This window comes from Pinus tabuliformis, chromosome Q (assembly GCF_031772625.1).
Source record: "Pinus tabuliformis cultivar Carrire ecotype Pingquan chromosome Q, CPIR1, whole genome shotgun sequence".
NCBI lineage: Eukaryota > Viridiplantae > Streptophyta > Pinopsida > Pinales > Pinaceae > Pinus > Pinus tabuliformis.
Genome location: NC_142296.1, coordinates 1189665728 through 1189690058, shown reverse-complemented (window position 1 = coordinate 1189690058; position 24331 = coordinate 1189665728). Strand labels below are relative to the sequence as shown.

Genomic DNA, 24331 nt, shown 5'->3' with positions numbered 1-24331 from the left:
AGGCTTCCACAGTTAACCTCATAAAGAGAACACCACCCCACCAGTCCTTGTGGCTACTTTTTTTGTGGCTTTACTACATCTTTTGAACCCTTTTCCTTCAACTTTCTTAACCTGGACTGGTGCTTCTTCCCAAACACATGTTGTTTGTGAAGACCTTCCTTTTTGCTATACATAACATCACAGAGTGAGCACCACCCAGGGATCTTGGAGTCTTAGCATCCATATCTTTGATGCCTGGGATCTCCTTATGTGCCCTGTTTTTAGACTTTGGTTGCAATCTAGAATCTGAGTTCTTACCCAACCTGGACTTGAAAATCTGAAAAGCATACCCAATGTTAGTAATAAAAATAGTATGCTCTATAATTTCCAATATGAAGATCAACCTCTCTACATTTTCCTAGCCTCAGAAAGATAGTAGAGAGGTTGTTTTAATGCCTAGTGAATGTGTTATTGCCCTCAATAGTGATAAAGGCTCCCACAATATCAAACATTACTTAATTAGTAAACAAAAAGAATGGACAAATTACTGAAACAGTAAAAAAAAATTCTCGCACAATAAGAAAAGGTAGAAAAAAGAGTGGATACACTACTGAATCAGAAAACAAAGTTCAAAGTTGAGAGGCTAAGAAGTGAATGAAAAAGGATGGATACATTACACAATCTGGGATGGAAATTTGAAAAAAAAAAATAGATACCTCTTGTTGGCATGACTGATGTTGATAGATTTGATGGTGAATATTTCATCATATGTTTGTAGGGATTCTAGCAAGTTCTATGGGTTAGTTTTGCCAAGTACTGAAAAGTAATATGTTATTTTTTCAATGTCAATTTGAAATGGACAAGTAAATATTGGTGCCATGCTTTAGTGTTTTAGAGATCATTTTCCATTTATGTCCCAGTATTTAAACAACTACGAGATAGAGAAATTCGTCTTTCTCTGAAGAATTTTCAACTTCAAAAGAAGTCAAAATGGCACAAGTATTTTTTATTTTAGGAATTCTCCAACATTTGTACCTCACTCTGCTGTAGTGGGATCATATTAGAATATCTGAAAACAAATACCTAAACATTTTAATACTCACAAGAAATTCCATTGTAGACCTTGATGTTCTCCCTGTGTTTTAGACATTATCCCATGTTAAAATGTCTATTAAGTATCTAATAGAGATGCGAGGAAAGAATTACCGAGAGAAGTTGCAAGTGGGTTAATGTAATGGTTGGAAATTCACAAATTGCCTGTTGAGCTCCCAAGTCACCATGACATCATGGTTGCTGAAGGAGCACATAGTTACATTTGAGCGTTTTTCTTTACTGAATCAAACTCAAAATCAAACATATTAGAGCATAATCATTTCAGTATTAAACCTTATAATAGCAATGAGAGGTTAAACTTAATATGGATAATGATAAAACAATTATTGCTTCTCCATTTTTTGTACAACTCAAAAATCATTGTTATCCATATTTTCTTATGTATGGAAGCAAGAAAGTTCTTGTTTGTTTGAAGCCCAATTTGTTCATCTCTAGGAATCTGCTCATGAAAAGGTTAGTGCTCTTAAGAAATTGTATTCACTACGGCTGGACCTATACATGATGCATAAGAAGTTGGACCAAACACTCTTAGGGTAGGAAGACTACTCAAGAGGAGAAATGATGTCCTAAAATGATATGCAATACTCTTGGAGTGGAAGAGTGGCTACCTTGGGTTCCTATGTGGGCACTCTAGAGAATCTAAAGGAGAAGTGCTGCTCTCTCGTTGTTATGTATATTGATATGCTTGTCAATGCCTGGAACAATGAAGGTCTCATTCCCAAATATATAGATCTTGAGAAATCTCCTATCTCATTAAACAAGTATGCCTAAATGGGAGTGCTTTAATTCTAGTAGTGTTTGATTTCACTCCTCCACATGATTACTTGTCCATATTATTAACAAACAAAAACTTCTTTTTGTCACATAGAGAGTTGTTCCCTCCGCAAGTGGCTCAGATCTCCTCAACGTAATAGCTGAAAAGAATTGTAAGAAATACCATACTTGAGATTGATTGGTGATTATCTTAGGCTTGATAGTAGAGTTTAGTTGTAGTAAAATGCATTTTCTACCATCCAAGCATGGTCTATTATCAGTTTCCGAAAGCCACGTAATTTGTTGTTTCCAACCATTGTCAAAATATTCTATGAAATCATGTGTATCAACTGACATGGCTTCAATTGAATGGAGATGTGATTATCTATCTGGTCATTTCTGTGATGCATGTTCTTCGTTCGTTTTTGGTTGACATTTGTAGAGTCATTTCCTCGAGTCTGTTACTTTTGATTCATTTCTTGATCATGGAGAAAATCAGATCCCATTTTAATGTTCACCATTAGTTTTTGCTGGAGGATTTGAGCCAACATCCTGATTCCCTTCATCATGGCTTCCAAACTTTCAAGTTTGTTTTCCACAATCCAAAAGTGGGTTCTCTATCAGTAATGGGTTGTCTGTAGGGATCCCTAATCATTGTCTCTCTGAGGTCATGGGTACCAATCGAGGAGAAACAGTAGGCGGAATTGCCCTGCCTCCCATGTGAATGGGGACAACTTCATTTTCCCAGCCTCAGAAAGACAGCAGGTGCCTCAGTTTTACAGAGGCCCCTTACTACAGAGAACCTTCTCTAAAAACCTTTCAACATTGAAAGGATAAAAGAATTAACATGCAAAGAGGTTAATCAATTTCTTTCGTAATCGTAGCCACCTTAAGAACTGTTTACATATGGAAAGTTCAAAATCACATCAAATTTTTCTAAATCCTACCCTACGCAATAATTAATTCCATCTTGTTCAAAAACATTTCTTATGAATCACATAAAAATTTTCGAAATTCAACCCTACGTAATATTTAATTATAGCATGTTCAAAAACATTTCTTATGAATCTCCAAGGATTTCTGTTCTACAATCCTGCAATGTCCCAACTGTCACAAAACCTTAAAGAAAATTTTGAAAGCTTGGAACATTTAATCTGCCCCTTCATCTTGAGCTTTGACAAAAGCTTCTTCCTCAACTTTGTGACCAGCAACATTTTCTATCTCACCATAGACTGGTAAATGGGCTTTAGAATTTCCATCCTCTATAAGCTGGGCATGGGCAACATCTCCTTTATGTAACTTGTGGTGATTCTTGAATGGCATATCTCTTTCTTCCTTCACTGAACCCTCTTTTCTTTCTCCAAAAACATTGTCTTTGCCAGTCTCTGTTGTCTCCTGCTCCTTTGTCTTTGCCATTCCTAACATGTACAGGTTTTTTTTTCCCTAACATATGCAGCTCATGAAGATTTTCTAAGCTTCCACAGTTAACCTCACAAAGAGAACACCACCACACCAGTCCTTGTGGCTGCTTTTTCTGTGGCTTTACTACATCTTATGAACCCTTTTCCTTCAACTTTTTTAACCTAGACTCGTGCTTCTTCCCAAACACATGTTGTTTGTGAAGAACTTCCTTTGTGCTACAGGTAACATCACAGAGTGAGCACCACCCAGGGATCTTTGGAGTCTTAGCATCCATATCTTTAATGCCTGGGATCTCCCTATGTGCCCTGTTTTTAGACTTTCGTTGCAATCCAGAATCTGATTTATTACCCAACCTGGACTTGAAAATATGAAAAGCATACCCAATGTTAGTAATAAAAATAGTATGCTCTATAATTTCCAATATGAAGATCAACCTCTCCACATTTTTCCAGCCTCAGAAAGATAGCCGAGAGGTTGTTTTAATGCCTAGTGAATGTGGTATTGCCCTCAACAGTGATAAAGGCTCCCACATATCAAACATTGCTCAATTAGTAAATAAAAAGAATGGACAAACTACTGAAATAGTTAAAAACTTGTCTGGCACAACAAGAAAAAGTAGAAAAAGAATGGATACACGACTGAATCAGAAAACAAAGTTCAAAGTTGAGAGGCTAAGAAGTGAATGGAAAAGGATGGATACATTGCACAATCTGGAATGGAAATTTGAAAAAAAAAACAGATACCTCTTGTTGGCGTGACTGATGTTAATAGATCTGATGTTGAATATTTTATCATATTTTGTAGGGATTCTAGCAAGTTCTATGGGTTAGTTTTGCCAAGTACTGAAAAGTAATATGTTATTTTTTCAATGTCAATTTGAAATGGACCAGTAAATATTGGTGCCATGATTTAGTGTTTTAGAGATCAATTTCTATTTATGTCCCAGTGTTTAAACAACTACGAGATAGAGAAATTCGTATTTCTCTGAAGAATTTTCAAGTTCAAAAGAAGTCAAAATGGCACAAATATTTTTTGTTTTAGGAATTATCCAGCATTTGTACCTCACTCTGCTGCAGTGGGATCATATTAGAATATCTGAAAACAAATATCTAAAATTTTTTATACTCACGATAAATTCCATTGTAGACCTTGATGTTCTCCCTGTGTTTTAGACATTATCCGATGTTAAAATGTCTATTAAGTATCTAATATAGATGCGAGGAAAGAGTTACCGAGTGATGTTGCAAGTGGGTTAATGTAATGGTTGGAAATTCACAAATTGCCTGTGGAGCTCCCAAGTCACCATGACATCATGGTTGCTGAAGGAGCACATAGTTACATTTGAGCATTTTTCTTTACTGACTCAGACTCAAAATCAAACATATTAGAGCATAATCATTTCAATATTAAACCTTATAATAGCAATGAGAGGTTAAACTTAATATGGATAATGATAAAACAATTATTTCTTCTCCATTTTTTGTATAACTCAAAAATCATTGTTATCCGTATTTTCTTATGTATGGAAGCAAGCATGTTCCTATTTGTTTGAAGCCCAATTTTTTCATCTCTGGGAATCTACTCAAGAAAAGGTTGGTGATCTTAAGAAATTTTATTCACTACGGCTGGACCTGTACATGATGCATAAGAAGCTGGACCAAACACTCTTAGGGTAGGAAGACTACTGAAGAGGAGCAATGATGTCCTAAAATGATATGCAGTACTCCTAGAGTGGAAGAGTGGCTACCTTGGGTTCCTGTGTGGGCACTTTGGAGAATCTAAAGGAGAAGTGCTGCTCTCTTGCTAATATGTATATTGATATGCTTTTCGATGCCTCGAATAATGAAGGTCTCATTCCCAAATATATAGATCTTGAGAAATCTCCTATCCCATTAAACAAGTATGCCTAAATGGGGGTGCTTTAATTCTAGTAGTGTTTGATTTCTCTCCTCCACATGATTACTTGTCCATATTATTAACAAACAAAAGCTTCCTTTTGTCACATAAAGAGTTTTCCCTCCGCAAGTGGTTCACATCTCCTCAACATAATAGCTGAAAAGAATTGTAAGAAATACCATACTTGAGATTGATTGGTGATTATCTTAGGCTTGAGAGTAGAGTTTAGTTGTAGAAAAAGGCCTTTTCTGCCATCCAAGCATGGTCTATTATCAGTTTCCCAAAGCGACGTAATTTTTTGTTTCCCACCTTTGTCAAAATATTCTATGAACTCAAGTGTATCAACTGACATGGCTTCAATTGAATGGAGCTATGATTATCTATCTGGTCATTTCTGTGATGCATGTTCTTCGTTCATTTTTGGTTGACATTTGTAGAGTCATTGCCTCGGGTCTGTTACTTTTGAGTCATTTCTTCATCATGGAGAAAATCAGATCCCATTTTAATGTTCACCATCAGTTTTTGCTGGACGATTTGAGTCAACATCCTGATCCTCTTCATCATGGCTTCCAAACTTTCAATTTTGTTTTCCACAATCCCAAGGAGGGTTCTCTGTCAGTAATGGGTTGTCTATAGGGATCCCTCTGAGGTCATGGGTACCAATCGAGGAGACCTGCATTTTCCCAGCCTCAGAAAGACAGCAGGTGCCTCAGTTTTATAGAGCCCCCTTGCTACAGAGAACCTTCTCTAAAAACCTTTCAACGTTGAAAGGATAAATGAATTAACTTGCAAAGAGGTTAATCAATTTCTTTCGTAATCATAGCCACCTTAAGAACAATTTACATATGGAAAGTTCAAAATCACATCAAAATTTTCTAAATCCTACCCTACGCAATATTTAATTCCAGCATGTTCAAAAACATTTCTTATGAATCACATCAAAATTTTTGAAATTCAACCCTACGTAATATTTAATTCCAGCATGTTCAAAAACATTTCTTATGAATCTCCAGGGATTTTTTTTCTTCAATGCTGAAGTGTCTCAACTGTCACAAAACCTTAAAGAAAATTTTGAAATCTAATGTCCACAAAACCTAAAACACAGACCATTTTAGGCTCAATAGTTTGAAAGCTTGGAACATTTAATCTACCCCTTCATCTTGAGCTTTGACAAAAGCTTCTTCCTCAACTTTGCGACCAACAACACTTACTGTCTCACCATAGACCGGTAAATGGGCTTCAGAATTTCCATCCTCTGTAAGCTGGGCATGGGCAGCATCTCCTTTACATAACTTGTGGCATTTCTTGGATGGCATATCTCTTCTTCCTTCACTGTATCATCTTTTCTTTTTCCAAGAACATTGTCTTTGCCAGTCTCTGTTGTCTCCTGCTCCTTTGTATTTTCCATTCCTAACATGGACAAGTGTTTTTTCCCTAACATATGCAGCTCATGAAGATTTTCTAGGCTTCCACAGTTAACTTTACAAAGAGAACACCACCCCACCAGTCCTTATGGCTGCTTTTCCTGTGGCTTTACTACATCTTCTTAACCCTTTTCCTTCAAATTTTTTAACATGGACTCTTGCTTCTTCCCAAACACATTTTGTTTGTGAAGAACTTCCTTTGTGCTACAGGTAACATCACAGAGTGAGCACCACCTAGGGATCTTTGGAGTCTTAGAATCCATATCTTTGATGCCTGGGATCTCCCTATGTGCCCTGTTTTTAGAGTTTAGTTGCAATCCAAAATCTGAGTTCTTACCCAACCTGGACTTGAAAATCAGAAAATCATAACCAATGTTAGTAATAAAAATAGTATGCTCTATAATTTCCAATATGAAGATCAACCTCTCTGCATTTTCCCAACCTCAGAAAGACAGCAGAGAGGTTGTTTTAATGCCTGGTGAATGTGGTATTGCCCTGGATAGTGATAAAGGCTCCCACAATATTAAACATTACTAAATTAGTAAACAAAAAGAATGGACAAATTACTGAAACAGTAAAAAACTTTTCTAGCACAATAAGAAAAGTTAGAAAAAGAATGGATACACTACTAAATCAGAAAACAAAGTTCAAAGTTGAGAGGATAAGAAGTGAATGAAAAAGGATGGATACATTGCACAATCTGGAACGGAAATTTGAAAAAAAAAACAGATACCTCTTGTTGGCATGACTGATGTTGATAGATCTTATGTTAAATATTTTATCATATGTTTGTAGGGTTTCTAGCAAGTTCTATAGGTTAGTTTTACCAAGTATTGAAAAGTAATATGTTATTTTTTCAATGTCAATTTGAAATGGACCAGTAAATATTGGTCCCATGCTTTAGTGTTTTAGAGATCATTTTCTATTTATGTCCCAATGTTTAAACAACTACGAGATAGAGAAATTCGTCTTTCTCTGAAGAATTTTCAAGTTCAAAAGAAGTCAAAATGGCACAAGTATTTTTTGTTTTAGGAATTCTCCAACATTTGTACCTCACTCTACTGCAGTGGGTTCATAATAGAATATCTGAAAACAAATATCTAAACATCTTAATACTCACAATAAATTTCATTGTAGACCTTGATGTTATCCCTGTGTTTTAGACATTATGCCATGTTAAAATGTCTATTAAGTATCTAATAGATATGCGAGGAAAGAATTACCGAGAGAAGTTGCACGTGGGTTAATGTAATGGTTGGAAATTCACAAATTGCCTGTGGAGCTCCCAAGTCACCATGATATGATGGTTGCTGAAGGAGCACATAGTCACATATGAGCATTATTCTTCACTGATTCAGACTCAAAATCAGACATATTAGAGCATAATCATTTCAGTATTAAACCTTATAATAGCAATGAGAGGTTAAACTTAATATGGGTAATGATAAAACAATTATTGCTTCTCCATTTTTTGTACAACTCAAAAATCATTGTTATCCATATTTTATTATGTATGGAAGCAAGCATGTTCTTGTTTGTTTGAAGCCCAATTTGTTCATCTCTGGGAATCTGCTCATGAGAAGGTTGGTGTTCTTACGAAATTTTATTCACTATGGCTGGACCTGTACATGATGCATAAGAAGCTGGACCAAACACTCTTAGGGGAGGAAGACTACTGAAGAGTAGCAATGATGTCCTAAAATGATATGCAGTACTCCTAGAGTGGAAGAGTGGCTACCTTGGGTTCCTATGTCGGCACTTTGGAGAATCTAAAGGAGAAGTGTTTCTCGCTTGCTGTTATGTATATTGATATGCTTGTCGATGCCTGGAATAATGAAGGTCTCATTCCCAAATATATAGATCTTGAGAAATCTCCTATCCCATTAAACAAGTATGCCTAAATGGGAGTTCTTTAATTCTAGTAGTGTTTCATTTCTCTCCTCCACATGATTACTTGTCCATATTATTAACAAACAAAAACTTTCTTTTGTCACATAGAGAGTTGTTCCCTCCACAAGTGGTTCAGATCTCCTCAACGTAATAGCTGAAAAGAATTGTAATCAATACCATACTTGAGATCGATTGGTGATTATCTTAGGCTTGAGAGTAGAGTTTAGTTGTAGTAAAATGCCTTTTCTTCCATCCAAGCACAGTCTATTATCATTTTCCCAAAGCCTCGTAATTTGTTGTTTCCCACCTTTGTTAAAATATTCTATGAAATCAAGTGTATCAATTGACATGGCTTCAATTGAATGGAGCTGTGATTACCTATCTGGTCATTTCTGTGATGCATGTTCTTCGTTCATTTTTGGTTGACATTTGTAGATTCATTGCCTCGCGTCTGTTACTTTTGAGTCATTTCTTCATCATGGAGAAAATCAGATCCCATTTTAATGTTCACCATTAGTTTTTGCTAGAGGATTTGAGCCAACATCCTGATTCTCTTCATCGTGGCTTCCAAACTTTCAAGTTTGTTTTCCACAATCCCAAAGTGTGTTCTCTGTCAGTAATGGGTTGCCTGTAGGGATCCCTAATCATTGTGTCTCTTATAACATGGGTACCAATCGAGGAGAAAGTGTAGGTGGCATTTCCCTGCCTCCCATGTGAATGGGGACAACTGCATTTTCCCAGCCTCAGAAAGACAGCATGTGCCTCAGTTTTACAGAGTCCCCTTGCTACAGAGAACCTTCTCTAAAAACATTTCAACGTTGAAAGGATAAACAAATTAACTTCCAAAGAGGTTAATCAATTTCTTTCATAATCACAACCACCTTAAGAACTGTTTACATATGGAAAGTTCAGAATCACATCAAAATTTTATAAATCCTACCCTACGCAATATTTAATTCCAGCATGTTCAAAAACATTTATTATGAATCACATCAAAATTTTCGAAATTCAACCCTACGTAATATCTAATTCCAACATGTTCAAAAACATTTCTTATGAATCTTCAGGGATTTCTGTTTTGCAATGCTGAAGTGTCTCAACTGTCACAAAACCTTATAGAAAATTCTGAAATCTAATGTCCACAGAACCGAAAACACAAACCATTTTACGCTCAACAGGTTGAAAGCTTGGAACATTTAATCTGCCCCTTCATCTTGAGCTTTGACAAAAGCTTCTTCCTCAACTTTGCGACCAAAAACACTTTCTATCTCACCATAGACCGTTAAATGGGCTTCAGAATTTCCATCCTCTGTAAGCCGAGCATGGGCAACATCTCCTTTATGTAACTTGTGGCGTTTCTTGGATGGCATATCTCTTTCTTCCCTCACTGAATCATCTTTTCTTTTTCCAAGAACATTGTCTTTGCCAGTCTCTGTTGTCTCCTGCTCCTTTTTCTTTACCATTTCTAACATGGACAGGTGTTTTTTCCCTCACATATGCAGCTCATGAAGATTTTCTAGGCTTCCACATTTAACCTCACAAAGAGAACACCACCCCACTAGTCCTTGTGGCTAATTTTTTTGTGGCTTTACTACATCTTATAAACCCTTTTCCTTCAACGTTTTTAACATGGACTTGTGCTTCTTCCCAAACACATGTTGTTTGTGAAGAACTTCCTTTGTGCTACAGGTAACATCACAGAGTGAGCACTACCCAGGGATCTTTGGAGTCTTAGCATCCATATCTTTGACGCTTGGGATCTCCCTATGTGCCCTATTTTTAGACTTTGGTTGCAATCCAGAATCTGAGTTCTTACCCAACCTGGACTTGAAAAATCTGAAAAACATACCCAATGTTAGTAATAAAAATAGTATGCTCTATAATTTCCAATATGAAGATCAACCTCTCAACATTTTCCCAGCCTCAGAAAGACAACGAAGAGTTTGTTTTAATGCCTAGTGAATGTGGTATTGCCCTCAACAGTGATAAAGGCTCCCACAATATCAAACATTGCTCAATTAGTAAACAAAAAGAATGGACAAATTACTGAAACAGTAAGAAACTTTTCTCCCACAATAAGAAAAGGTAGAAAAAGAATGGATACACTAATGAATCAGAAAACAAAGTTCAAAGTTGAGAGGCTAAGAAGTGAATGAAAAAGGATGGATACATTGCACAATCTGGAATGGAAATTTGAAAAAAAAACAGATACCTCTTGTTGGCGTGACTGATGTTGATAGATTTGATGTTGAATATTTTATCATATGTTTGTAGGGATTCTAGCAAGTTCTATGGGATAGTTTTGACAAGTACTTAAAAGTAATACGTTATTTTTTCAATGTCAATTTGAAATGGACCAGTATATATTGGTGCCATGCTTTAGTGTTTTAGATATCATTTTCTATTTATTTCCCATTGTTTAAACAACTATGAGATAGAGAAATTCGTCTTTCTCTGAAGAATTTTCAACTTCAAAAGAAGTCAAAATGGCACAAGTATTTTTTGTTTTAGGAATTCTCCAACATTTGTACCTCACTCTGTTGCAGTGGGATCATATTAGAATATCTGAAAACAAATATCTAAACATTTTAATACTCACAATAAATTCCATTGTAGATCTTCATGTTCTCCCTGTGTTTTAGACATTATCCCATGTTAAAATGTCTATTAAGTATCTAATAGAGATGCGAGGAAAGAATTACAGAGAAAAGTTGCAATTGGGTTAATGTAATTGTTGGAAATTCACAAATTTCCTGTGGAGCTCCCAAGTCGCCATGACATCATGGTTGCTGAAGGAGCACATAGTTACATTTGAGCATTTTTCTTTACTGACTCAAACTCAAAATCAGACATATTAGAGCATAATCATTTCAGTATTAAACCTTATAAGAGAAATGAGAGGTTAAACTTAATATGGATAATGATAAAATAATTATTGCTTCTCCATTTTTTGTACAACTCAAAAATCATTGTTATCCATATTTTCTTATGTATGGAAGCAAGCATATTCCTATTTGTTTGAAGCCCAATTTGTTCATCTCTGGGAATCTGCTCATGAAATGGTTGGTGCTCTTAGGAAATTTTATTCACTACAGCTGGACCTGTACATGATGCATAAGAAGCTGGACCAAACACTCTTAGGGTAGGAAGACAACTCAAGAGGAGAAATGATGTCGTAAAATGATATGCAGTACAACTGGAGTGGAAGAGTGGCTACCTTGGGTTCCTATGTGGGTACTCTAGAGAATCTAAAGGAGAAGTGTTGCTCTTTTGCTGTTATGTATATTGATATGCTTGTTGATGCCTGGAATAATGAAGGTCTCATTCCCAAATATATAGATCTTGAGAAATCTCTTATCCCATTAAACAAGTATGCCTAAATGGGAGTGCTTTAATTCTAATAGTGTTTGATTTCTCTCCTCCACATGATTACTTGTCCATATTATCAACAAACAAAAACTTCCTTTTGTCACATAGAGAGTTGTTCCCTCCGGAAGTGGTTCACATCTCCTCAACGTAATATCTGAAAAGAATTGTAAGAAATACCATACTTGAGATTGATTGGTGATTATCTTAGTCTTGAGAGTAGAGTTTAGTTGTAGTAAAATTCCTTTTCTGCCATCCAAGCAAGGTCTATTATCAATTTCCCAAAGCCACGTAATTTGTTGTTTCCCACCTTTGTCAAAATATTCTATGAAATCATGTGTATCAACTGACATGGCTTCAATTGAATGGAGCTGTGATTATCTATCTGGTCATTTCTGTGATGCATGTTCTTCGTTCATTTTTGGTTGACATGTGTAGAGTCATTACCAAGGGTCTATTACTTTTGAGTCATTTCTTCATCATGGAGAAAATCAGATCCCATTTTAATGTTCACCGTCAGTTTTTGTTGGAGGATTTGAGCCAACATCTTGATTCTCTTCATCATGGCTTCCAAACTTTCAAGTTTGTTTTCCACAATCCCAAAGTGTGTTCTCTGTTAGTAATGGGTTGCCTGTAGGGATCCCTAATCATTGTGTCTCTTAGATCATGGGTACCAATCGAGGAGAAAGTGTAGGCAGCATTTCCCTGCCTCCCATGTGAATGGGGACAACTGCATTTTCCCAACCTTAGAAAGATAGCAGGTGCCTCAGTTTTACAGAGGCCCCTAGCTACAGAGAACCTTCTCTAAAAACCTTTCAACATTGAAAGGATAAACTAATTAACTTGCAAAGAGGTTAATCAATTTCTTTCGTAATCATAGCCACCTTAAGAATTGTTTACATATGAAAAGTTCAGAATCACATCAAAATTTTCTAAATCCTACCCTACGCAATATTTAATTCTAGCATGTTCAAAAACATTTCTTATGAATCACATCAAAATTTTCGAAATTCAACCCTATGTAATATTTAATTCCAGCATGTTCAAAAACATTTCCTATTAATCTCTAGGGATTTTTGTTCTGCAATCCTGAAGTGTCTCAACTGTCACAAAACCTTAAAGAAAATTTTGAAATCTAATGTCCACAAAACCTAAAACACAGAACATTTTACGCTCAACAGGTTGAAAGCTTGGAACATTTAATCTGCCCCTTCATCTTGAGCTTTTACAAAAGCTTCTTCCTCAACTTTTCGACCAACAACACTTTCTGTCTCACCATAGATAGGTAAATGGGCTTTAGAATTTTCATCCTCTGTAAGCTGGGCATGGGCAACATCTCCTTTATGTAACTTGTGGCGTTTCATGGATGGCATATCTCTTTCTTCCTTCATTGAATCATCTTTTCCTTTTCCAAGAACGTTGTCTTTGCCAGTCTTTGTTGTTGCCTGCTCCTTTGTCTTTTCCATTCCTAACATGGACATGTGTTTTTTCCCTGACATATGCAGCTCATGAAGATTTTCTAGGCTTCCACAGTTAACCTCACAAAGAGAACACCACCCCACCAGTCCTTGTGGCTGCTTTTTCTGTGGCTTTACTACATCTTCTGAACCCTTTTCCTTCAACTTTTTTAACCTGGACTGGTGCTTCTTCCCAAACACATGTTGTTTGTGAAGAACATCCTTTGTGCTACATGTAACATCACAAAATGAGCACCAACCCGGGATCTTTGGAGTCTTAGCATCCATATCTTCGATGCCTAGGATATCCCTATGTGCCCTGTTTTTAGATTTTGGTTGCAATCCAGAATCTAAGTTCTTACCCAACCCGGACTTGAAAATCTGAAAAGCATACCCAATGTTAGTAATAAAAATAGTATGCTCTATAATTTCCAATATGAAGATCAACCTCTCTTCATTTTCCCAGCCTCAAAAAGACAGCAGGGAGGTTGTTTTAATGCCTAGTGAATGTGGTATTTCCCTCAACAGTGATAAAGGCTCCCACAATATCAAACATTGCTCAATTAGTAAACAAAAAGAATGGACAAATTACTGAAATAGTAAAAAAAAATTCTACCACAATAAGAAAAGGTAGAAAAAGAATGGATACACTACTGAATCAGAAAACAAAGTTCAAATTTGAGAGGCTAAGAAGTGAATGAAAAAGGATGGATACATTGCAAAATATGGAATGGAAATCTTAAAAAAAAACAAATAGATACCTCTTATTGGCGTGACTGATGTTGATACATCTGATGTTGAATATTTTATCATATGTTTGTAGGGATTCTAGCAAGTTCTGTGGGTTAGTTTTGCCAAGTACTGAAAAGTAATACGTTATTTTTTCAATGTCAATTTGAAATGGACCAGTAAATATTGGTGCCATGCTTTAGTGTTTTAGAGATCAATTTCTATTTATGTCCCAGTGTTTAAACAACTACGAGATAGAGAAATTCGTCTTTCTCTGAAGAATTTTCAACTTCAAAAGAAGTCAAGATGGCACAAATATTTTTTGTTTTAGGAATTCTCCAACATTTTTACCTCACTCTGCTGCAGTGGGATCATATTTGAATATCTGAAAACAAATATCTAAACATTTTAATACTCACAATAAATTCCATTGTAGACCTTGATGTTCTCCCTGTGTTTTAGAAATTATCCCAGTTAAAATGTCTATTAATTATCTAATAGAGATGCGAGGAAAGAATTACCGAGAGAAGTTGCAAGTGGGTTAATTTAATGGTTGGTATTTCACAAATTGCCTGTGGAGCTCCCAAGTCACCATGACATCATGGTTGCTAAAGGAGCACATAGTTACATTTGAGCATTTTTCTTTATTGACTCAGACTCAAAATCAGACATATTAGAGCATAATTATTTCAGTATTAAACCTTATAATAGCAATGAGAGGTTAAACTTAATATGGATAATGATAAAACAATCATTGCTTCTCCATTTTTTGTACAACTCAAAAATCATTGTTATCCATATTTTCTTATGTATGGAAGCAAGCATGTACCTGTTTATTTGAAGCCCAATTTGTTCATCTCTCGGAATTTGCTCATTAAAAGGTTGGTTCTCTTAAGAAATTTTATTCACTACGGCTGGACCTGTACATGATGCATAAGACGCTGGACCAAACACTCTTAGGGTAGGAAGACTACTCAAGAGGAGAAATGATGTCCTAAAATGATATGCAGTACTCCTGGAGTGGAAGAGTGGCTACCTTGGGTTCCTATGTGGGCACTCTGGAGAATCTAAAGGAGAAGTGCTGCTCTCTTGCTGTTATGTATATTGATATGCTTGTCGATGCCTGGAATGATGAAGGTCTCATTCCCAAATATATAGATATTGAGAAATCTCCTATCCCATTAAATAAGTATGCCTAAATGGGAGTGCTTTTATTCTAGTAGTGTTTGATTTCTCTCCTCCACATGATTACTTGTCCATATTATTAACAAACAAAAACTTCCTATTGTCACATAGAGAGTTGTTCCCTCCGTAAGTGGTTCACATCTCCTCAACACAATAGCTGAAAAGAATTGTAAGAAATACCATACTTGAGATTGATTGGTGATTATATTAGGCTTCAGAGTAGAGTTTAGTTGTAGTAAAATGCCTTTTCTACCATCCAAGCATGGTCTATTATCAGTTTCCCAAAGCCACATAATTTGTTGTTTCCCACCATTGTCAAAATATTCTATGAAATCAAGCGTATCAACTGACATGGCTTCAATTGAATGGAGTTGTGATTATCTATCTAGTCATTTCTGTGATGCATGTTCTTCATTCGTTTTTGGTTGACATTTGTAGAGTCATTGCCTCGAGTCTGTTACTTTTGAGTCATTTCTTCATCATGGAGAAAATCAAATCCCATTTTAATGTTCACCGTCAGTTTTTGCTGGAGGATTTGAGCCAACATCCTGATTCTCTTCATCATGGCTTCCAAACTTTCAAGTTTGTTTTCCACAATCCCAAAGTGGGTTCTCTGTCAGTAATGGGTTGTCTGTAGGGATCCCTAATCATCGTGTCCTTGAGGTCATGGCTACCAATCGAGGAGAAAGGGTAGGCGGCATTGCCCTGCCTCCCATGTGAATGGGAACAGCTAAATTTTCCAGCCTCAAAAAGACAGGGGGTGCCTCAGTTTTACAGAGGCCCCTTGCTACAAAGAACCTTCTCTAAAAACCTTTCAATGTTGAAAGGATAAATGAATTAACTTGCAAAGAGGTTAATCAATTTCTTTCGTAATCACAGCCACCTTAAGAATTGTTTACATATGAAAAGTTCAGAATCACATCAAAATTTTCTAAATCCTACCCTACGCAAAATTTAATTCTAGCATGTTCAAAAACATTTCTTATGAATCACATCAAAATTTTCGAAATTCAACCCTACGTAATATTTAATTCCATCATGTTCAAAAACATTTCTTATTAATCTCCAGGGATTTTTGTTCTACAATCCTGAAGTGTCTCAACTGTCACAAAACCTTAAAGAAAATTTTGAAATCTAATGTCCACAAAACCTAAAACACAGACCATTTTACGCTCAACAGGTTGAAAGCTTGGAACATTTAACCTGCCCCTTCATCTTGAGCTTTGACAAAAGCTTCTTCCTCAACTTTGCGACCAGCAACACTTTCTGTCTCACCATAGACCGGTAAATGGGCTTCAGAATTTCCATCCTCTATAAGCTGGACATGGGAAGCATCTCCTTTATGTAACTTGTGGAATTTCTTGGATGCCATATCTCTTTCTTCCTTCACTGAATCATCTTTTCATTTTCCAAGAACATTATCTTTTCCAGTCTCTAATGTCTCCTGTTCCTTTGTCTTTGCCATTCCTAACATGGACATGTGTTTTTTCCCTTAAATATGAAGCTCATGAAGATTTTCTAGGCTTCCACAGTTAACCTCGCAAAGAGAAAACCACCCCACCAGTCCTTGTCGTTGCTTTTTATGTGGCTTTAGTACATCTTCTGAACCCTTTTCCTTCATCTTTTTTAACCTGGACTCGTGATTCTTCCCAAACACATGTTGTTTGTGAAGAACTTCCTTTGTGCTACAGGTAACATCACAGAGTGAGCACCACCCAGGGATCTTTGGAGTCTTAGCATCCATATCTTTGATGCCTGGGATATCCCTATGTGCCATGTTTTTAGACTTTGGTTGCAATCGAGAATCTGAGTTCTTACCCAACCTGGACTTGAAAATCTTAAAAGCATACCCAATGTTAGTAATAAAAATAGTATGCTCTATAATTTCCAATATGAAGATCAACCTCTCTACATTTTCCCAGCCTCAGAGAGACAAAAGAGAGGTTTTTTTAATGCCTAATGAATGTGGTATTGCCCTCAACAGTGATAAAGGCTCCCACAATATCAAACATTTCTCAATTAGTAAACAAAAATAATGGACAAATTACTGAAACAGTAAACAACTTTTCTGGCACAATAAGAAAAGGTAGAAAAATAATGGATACACTACTGAATCAGAAAACAAATTTCAAAGTTGAGAGGCTAAGAAGTGAATGAAAATGGATGGATGCATTGCACAATTTGGAATGGAAATTTGAAGAAAAACAAATACCTCTTGTTGGCGTGACTGATGTTGATAGATCTGAGGTGGAGGTGAAATTTTATTAACAAATTCCTGCTGTTGATATTGCTGAGTTGGATTCACAGACCTGTTGAAGCTCTGCAAATGGCCAATGGAATATCCAATAGGCTCTGCCCCATAATTCATAATATTCAAAGTGGGTTCTCTATCAGTAATGGGTTGTATGTTGGGATCCCTAACCATCGTGTCTCTGAGGTCATGGGTACCAATCGAGGAGAAAGGGTAGGCCACTTTGCCTTGCCTCCCATGTGAATGGGGACAGATTGACAGAGAGCAAACGCCGAGGAAGGCAACGATGTTGATGAGAATGGTAAGGGGGAAGAGTTGCAATGCCTTGCAAAGATTCCAGTGTGTAGTAAGTGTGGCCTGAAGATAACCTTGATAAAGGAGCCCTTGCACCACCATGATTCTCTATATAATCCATTTGGGGCACTCCTTGCGCTGCTCACGTGATAGCCAGGGAGGAAACAGTAACGGATTTTTTCTACGAGCACTCAGAAAGTTGAAGACTGATCAAGTAAATATCGTGAACAGTTCCAACCACTCAACTACCTTCCCTGATCAAACGATTAACAATCCTCTAATCGTCTGACACATAATCTAATAGCACACAAGGATGACAAGTAGATTTTAGGAAAGTTCATTTCAGAGGGAAACTCCTTATGGTGTAATTATTGATAATTAAATTAAAAACATAAAACTCCCAGTCCAAAATATACATAATAATAATAATAATAGTTTAAAATATAGTTACAATTTAGTTAATCTTTATGATTTTTGTTTTGTTTTTTTTTATTTTAACAATGTGAAATGTATCATTAAATAAATGTTTTTATGTTTATCACGGATTGATGCCTACAGGTTTTTGCCAACTATTTCATTTATATGGCTACACTAGTATAGGTTATTATATGAAAATTATATATATATATATATATATATAGAGAGAGAGAGAGAGAGAGAGAGAGAGAGAGAGAGAGAGAGAGAGAGTTATTGTTTAATGATTTATGAAATAGTTGATACTGACAATGTAACCTAGATGTCATAGATATTTTGTAGATAATTACATGTTATTGGTTTTTCTTAAGGTTTTATGTATGTTTTTAACTACCATAATCATTCATGGGTTACAAAGTGGTTATTTGATGGCATGGCTATAAGAACAAGATTTGCATAAAAAAATTAGAGCTTGGTGTTAAAGTGTAAATAATGTTGAGGGTATTCTCATTATGTATCATTAAAAACCATTAGTGTTAAAATAGTGGAGGTGTTCTTGTTGTTTATACTCTAAAACGTAGAACTCGTAGAAGTGGATTCTAGCATCACACTTATAGATGAGCAATGATAACTATCTATTTCCTACTAGGGAATTTAAGTTGAAAAAATTGATGTCATTGTTGTATAGGTATAGCTAGAGTTAGTTTGATATAGTGAATGTTTTGACATAGGAGAAGGATATGAGAAAGGGAAGATAGAAGTAAAGGTTCTTAATGATTTTTATTTGATTGAGATCATGACAGGAATTCATCTTATAACTCTTTACTCTCAAGTTTCTTACAATGTTTAAAATTTTTTGTTTGGTTCATTTTTCTCAATGTGGTGTGGTTATGCACACAAACATTTTATTGATTCAATATTCCTTTGTTAAATGAAAGTATTAAATGACAAATCATTAGTTTCTACAAGCATGTGTGATTTTGGACATTAGAGAATCAAGCACTAAATGAAATCAACTATACATTTTATTAGTACATGCACAAAGTATACATGTGCTACCTACATGTCCATACTCGATGTGTGTATACCAGTATGATTGTGTAATGAATATTTTCTAATTAGGCTTATTAATTACTTAACTAATTGGTGTTATGGAGATAATAATATTTCATTAAGTTATTGATCTAATGGAGTTGAGAATGGATGGTTTTTATAATTTTTAGATGCAAAAATTAAAATATATTAATTTCTTAGCATATAATTGAAGACCATTCTTACCTTTGATATCATTATATAAAACCTCTAAAGTATGGTATTTAGTTGAATAATAATGTTGGGTCCTTATAATACTAGTGATTACCCCATTACTATTGTAGTTATACCCCTTATTAATATTGTTGTGCCCCTATTACCCCCATATTGTTATTATTGTGCCCCATAGAATCCCTCTATTGTTATTTTTGTGGCTTTTATTATTATTGTTAGGCCGGTTGGATTATATTGTGACTCCTTAGACTCCTATATATAGAAAGGAGGTTTTGTCATTTCAATCATCCAAGAATTGTTCATTTATGTAATGTAAAGGAGGTTGCCCCCTCGAAGAGGCTGAATTCTAAGGTGTTGATCTATCTTTTCTATCTTTTCTTGAGCTGGTTTCATAACATTTGGTATCAGAGCTTTGGATTCTAGGGTTTCGCTGCTCCAAACAGGTCATCGTGGCATTTTCGCTATAACTTTTTTTATGTGACGTTTCAGAAGTCGCAAAAAAAAACCATTTGAGAAGAAATCGCACTGAACCTTGGGTTCAAATTTCAGAGTTTTTCACGCTATATTTGCGGAGATATGATCTGAGGAAGTTGGTCTTTTTGCAGACTCCTGAATTACATTCCAAATAGGTGACCTTGGGAAAATCGTCATAACTTTCTCTCTGGGGGTCAGATTGAAATTTCGTAAGAAGGTACAGAAAGACGATGGAATTTAGTTTCGTGTATGTGTTTTTCAGATCCAAAGGTCGAAACAGTGACTCGTGGCATGTCCTACAAGTTCGCTCTACTGAATTAGTCTATAATCAAGTCACTGTGGGAGATTTTGCATAAATCTTCCTTGGAAAATCCAATTTGGGTCAGAATTGCGGCATTGGAAAGAGGACACGGAGGGCTACTACAGATCACAAATTCAGAACTAGATGATTGGAAGGTAAAAGGATACATCAGAGGCAATATCGAGCTCCTACAAAGTGAAAAAAGTTGTGTAGATTTTCTTAAATTTTTGCTTAAGCTTGGTTTGAAAATTTATTTTGAAGGAATTCAAAGGGAATAGTAGAGCATTATTATCAGTAACTAATGCCCCGAGGAAAGAAAATACAAACATCTAGTAAGGAACCTGAAAGCTCTAGCATGACTCATGAAGAAGAGGAAGAAATGCAACATGACATATCAAAATTACAAGACCAAGTGCAACAACTGTCCCTTACACAAAAAGGAACAGAATCTAAGATGGATGTTTTAAAGAAAGGTGTAGAAGCTAAGATGGATTGTTTAAAGAAAGGCATAGAAGCTAAGATGATTGACATGGAAGCTAAGATGGATGATTTGAAGATAGATTTGAAGACAGACATGGACGAATTGAAGGTAAATGTGAATAAGTTGCTACAAGAAATGGGCACTAAGGGTGAAATGGTACTAAAGGAAACTCATGATGAGAACAAAAAAAATGTTAATCATGATTCCATAGATGCTAATGTTGGATCGAAGACTCACCATATTCCAAAAATCGATATGAGGAAGTTTGATGGCAAGGATCCTGCCACATGGATATTACAGATGGAGCAATTCTTCGATCTCAATAATGTGCAAAACACACAAAAGGTACATATGGCAACTTTATATTTGGAACCAAATCAGTTTGTATGGTATCAATGGCTTTGCTCTCGTAAACAATTTATCACTTGGGCAATTTTTACGGAAGAATTGATAGCACATTATGAGGATACAAAAAGCAACACTTTTTTTAGCCAATTGATAAGTCTCAAACAAAAGGGTTCAATAATGGAGCACATTGAGGAGTTCCAAAAATTGAACATAAGGGTAAAAGATATTCCAGAGGAGCATAGGATTGATGTGTTCATAGGGTCTTTAAAGGATAATATCCAACATGATGTTCGCCTTTGGGAACCTGATTCATTAGAGAAGGCATTCAGGTTAGCAAGAAAAATGGAAAGCAAAATTATGGCAACCAGGAAGCATACCACTCACAACTATAAAGACGGAAGTGTTGTTGCCCCTAGTCTTCCACAACCTATAAGGTTGACACCACAACAATTGGAAGAAAAAAGAGCAAAAGGGCTTTGTTACAGTTGTGATAGCAAATACACTAAAGGTCATAAGTGTGCTGAGAAGAAATTATTCTACATAGATTGTGAAGAGGAAGAAGAAAAGGAGCAAGAAAGGTCAAAAGAAGAGGATATACTCCAGGAACAAAGCCTAGATGAAGAACAAATAAATCCGACCATATCTTGTAATGCATTGGCGGGAATTACCACTCCTCAAACCATCAAGATAGAAGGACAAATCAAGAAGAAAAAGGTAATAGTGTTGATTGATTCAGGAAGCACCCACAATTTTATTCATTGTAAGGTAGCAAAAGAATTGAATTGCTTCCTATATCCAGCACCAGAGTGTCAAGTGATGATTGCAAATGGAGGAACAATAAATTTCTCTGGAAAGTGCCATAATATCAAGCTATCCATGGGAGAATATGTATTGACTAGCCCAATGCTTTCCATTCCAATGGGAGGTGCTGATGTTGTACTAGGAGTCCAATGGCTACAATCCTTGGGTACAATAGCTTTTAATTTTCAAGAACTTTTCATGAAATTTTCTACGGAAGGAAAGGAAGTTGAATTAAGGGGTATTGCAGGGAAACCAGGAAAGATAATCAGCTCTAATGGTATGACAAAGCTTCTAAAAAAGGAGCAAAGAGGTGTAATTGCACAATTATGTTCGCTAGATGTTTCCACATTGGAATCATCTATTTCTCCAGATCTCCAAAAAGTCCTGGACAATCATTCCAAGGTATTTGAGACTCCCAAAGGTCTCCCACCTATGCGTGATCATGATCATGCTATTCATCTGATTCCAGGAAGTGTTCCTCCAAACATCAGGCCGTACAGATATCCCTATGTCCAAAAGAGTGAAATTGAACGTATGGTTGCAGAAATGCTAGAGGCTGGTATAATTCAACCGAGTCAAAGTTCTTTCTCTGCTCCAGTAGTATTGGTGCACAAGAAGGATGGATCATGGCGCATGTGTCCAGATTATAGGGAGCTCAACAAGCTCACTATTAAAGATAAGTTCCCCATTCCTGTCATTGATGAATTACTGGATGAATTGCATGGATCAATTTACTTCACCAAGTTGGATCTTCGTTCAGGATATCATCAAATCAGAATGAAGATTGAAGACATTCCGAAAACAACATTTAGAACTCATGAGGGTCATTATGAATTTTTGGTCATGCCTTTTGGCCTTACCAATGCACCTTCAACATTTCAAGGTTTGATGAATTCAATTTTCAAACCATTCCTTAGAAAATTTGTGTTAGTATTTTTTGATGATATACTAATCTACAGCAAGTCTTGGAAGGATCATGTTGAACATGTTGACAGGGTGCTACAACTATTGGAGGAGAAACAATTATATGCAAAAAGATCCAAATGTTTCTTTGGAGTCCAGGAGGTGGAATATTTGGGTCATATTGTATCTCATGAAGGAGTTAAGGTAGACCCTAGCAAAATTAAAGCCATTAACATCCATAAAGCATCTGCGAGGATTTCTTGGGTTGACAGGGTATTATCGCAAGTTTGTTAAGAATTATGGGAGAATAGCAGCACCTCTAACAACATTATTGAAGAAAGATGCATTTTCATGGACTCCGGAAGCAACAAAGGCCTTTGAACATCTTAAAGAGGCAATGTGCCAAGCACCGGTCTTAGCTACACCGGACTTCACAAAAACCTTTATTGTGGAATGTGATGCTTCAGGAAATGGAATTGGTGTTGTTCTAATGCAAGATGAAAGACCCATTGCTTTTGAAAGTCGTCCAATCAAGGGAAAGTTTTTAAGCAAAGCTATTTATGAGAAGGAAATGTTGGCAATACTCCATGCACTTAAGAAATGGCGACCCTACCTAATGGGAAGACACTTCAAGGTAAAAACGGATCATGATAGCCTTAAATACTTTTTAGAACAAAGATTATCCTCTGAAGAGCAACAAAAGTGGGTCACAAAGATGTTGGGTTATGACTTTGAAATCATCTACAAAAAAGGGAAGCAAAATGTGGTGGCAGATGCACTCTCAAGAAAGGATGAGGATGTGGAAGCATTGTTGTGCGCCATTTCTATTATCCAACCAGATTGGATAAACGAAGCAAGGGAGGAATGGAAGAATGACGAAGAAGTGTGGGCACTTATTCGAAAGTTACAACAAGATTCCAGTACGTCTGATACATTTAGCTGGCAAAATGATTCGTTATGGTACAAAGATCGCTTATACCTCTGTAAGAATTCCCAGCTAAAACAAAAGATTCTTATGGAATTGCACACTTCTCCCTTAGGAGGGCACTCAGGATTTTAAAAAACTTACCACAGGGTTAAGAAGGAATTTTTTTGGGATGGCCTTAAATCAGATATTCAAAAGTTTGTGGCGGAATGTTTGGTTTGCCAACAAAATAAAGTTGAAACAATTAAGACACCGGGTCTATTACAACCTTTATCCATTCCAAGCCAACGTTGGGAGGAGGTTTCAATGGATTTTATCACAGGTTTACCCAAGTCTGAGGGAAAGAGTGTCATCATGGTGGTAGTTGACAGACTTACCAAGTATGCACACTTTTGTGCATTATCACATCCATTTAAAGCCAATTCAAAAGCTACATGGAAACCCGAAGATTATTGTAAGTGATAGAGATCCCATTTTCACTGGAAATTTTTGGACAGAATTATTTTCTTATCTTGGTACTCAGTTAGCTCATAGCTCATCTTATCATCCTCAATCTGATGGGCAAACTGAGATAGTAAACAAATGTTTGGAAGGATATCTTCGTTGCTTTGTATCTGATAAACAGACACAATGGGTCAAATGGTTGCCTCTGGCTGAAT

At 36.2% G+C, this 24331-nt stretch overlaps 1 pseudogene; it reads right to left on the bottom strand.

Annotated features, from left to right (window-relative positions):
• Positions 1-16412: 16412 nt before the first annotated feature.
• On the bottom strand, positions 16413-17880 carry LOC149223968 (uncharacterized; annotated as a pseudogene).
• Positions 17881-24331: the final 6451 nt, after the last annotated feature.